Source organism: Suricata suricatta, chromosome 13, assembly GCF_006229205.1.
Source record: "Suricata suricatta isolate VVHF042 chromosome 13, meerkat_22Aug2017_6uvM2_HiC, whole genome shotgun sequence".
NCBI classification, from domain to species: domain Eukaryota; kingdom Metazoa; phylum Chordata; class Mammalia; order Carnivora; family Herpestidae; genus Suricata; species Suricata suricatta.
The window spans coordinates 63,634,953-63,636,520 of NC_043712.1; the positions used below are offsets into that span (position 1 = coordinate 63,634,953).

Consider the following 1,568-nt stretch of genomic DNA (forward strand, 5'->3'; position numbering starts at 1 on the left):
CACAGAAAATGGAGGAGGAGTGGAGTCTGACAGGGGAGCCTGCGGGGTGGTCAGTGGAAGAAGCCACAGTGGCTCAGCGGGAGGAGACCAGCAAGACATCCCCCTCCAGGGTTACAACTGTTAGCAGTGTGTGACAGGCCTGAGTTCACAGGAGACCCCTGCAGATCCCCTTGAGTCATGTTGTTTCTACATGTCTCTTTATTGAGCACCTTCCTGTCAGGTGCCAGGGACATGTCTCTCCCCTCAAGCTGGCCCCAGTCTAGGGGGGCAGAGCATTCCAGCACACCCTGCAGTCTGGCGGGGTCATGATGGAGACCCCCACCTGGACTGGAACCTCCTGGTGAGCAACATTCTGGAAGAGAACTCAGCAGGACCGGTCCTCTGGATGCATGGAAGGTAAGAGACTAAAGCAGCAGGACCATCAAGAGTCGGGGAAAGAATCCCCCTGGAGCCTGCACCCCACACTCCAACAGGCCCCTGTTTTGAGCCACCAACAGACTTGGGGTGGAAAAGCAATGGGGCTGTGAGTCCAGTGGAGCCAGGGCGGCGAGAGCGATGCCTCCCTCACTGCGCAGGCGTCCAGCTGGGCTCTCTGGGTGCGCAGAGCTCCTGCCCACTGCATCCCATCTAAGTGCTCTTGCTGTGCTTGGAGTCAGTGTTCAGTGTCTGTGTCTTGCCAGGACATGGATCTGGGCCGGGTTCATACCTTCCTGTTCCCTGCACTGTGCTCAGCATGTGGGGGCCTCCATAAATGTGTGCTGATGAGTGAGTGAGCAAATGTGCAATAATCCTGCTTCTCCATGTAGGGCTGAGAGAGGACAGTGGGATGGCTATGATTTCCTCAGCCTGACCACAGCACTGTGTTTGTACTTCCTGATGCCCCTTCTGAGCATTTGGTGCCATCATGATGTCGTAAGGGAGCAGGACCCCTCCACACAGAGGAGCAGGTGTCCTTGGGCCTCCCTGACTGGCTGACCCTGGATCCCTTTTAGTTCGATGGCTTCATGGAGATTCCTCCACCCCGTTCCTTGTGCATTAAAATACCATGGACTCGGGCAAACCCCGGTGACAGAGAGCTTGCTGGTGGTTGTCAGGGGCCGGGCAGGGAGAGGGGGGACCGGTCATAGCTCCGGAGCTTCCCTAGGGGAGGGAAATGCTCTGGAGCCCAGAGCAGTGCTGGTTGTGCACATGGTACACGTAGTAGTAAAGCCTCAGGGCTTCGGTCCACTCTGAAATGGCTAAAATGGTCAGTTACTGTGGGGTGCATGTTACCTGAATTGTTTTTAGATATGGTGCGAGTGAATACGATGGGTGACATCGCTGACCAGGGTACCACTTCCAGGTATAAAGTAAGTAAGTCCCAGGATGTACTGTACAGGACGGGACCACAGTTCATGACACTCTACTGCATATTTGAAAGCTCCTAAGAGAGTAGCTCCTAAAGGTTCTTAACAACAAAAAGCACAGACAGGCAGAAGTTCTGAGCCTGGAGCAAAATTTAAAATCTGCTCAGGGCCTTGCGTTTTTCTGTGAGTAACACAACGCTCTGCCACCTGTGTTCAGGATAC

The 1,568-nt window shown here is 54.6% G+C and overlaps 1 protein-coding gene and 1 pseudogene across 1 annotated transcript in view; both read right to left on the reverse strand.

Moving 5' to 3' along the window:
- The window catches only part of DAPK1 (death associated protein kinase 1), a 470,647-nt gene that overhangs the window by 55,551 nt on the left and 413,528 nt on the right, over positions 1–1,568 (reverse strand).
- LOC115277007 overlaps positions 1–1,568 on the reverse strand; it is a 12,560-nt pseudogene that overhangs the window by 3,006 nt on the left and 7,986 nt on the right.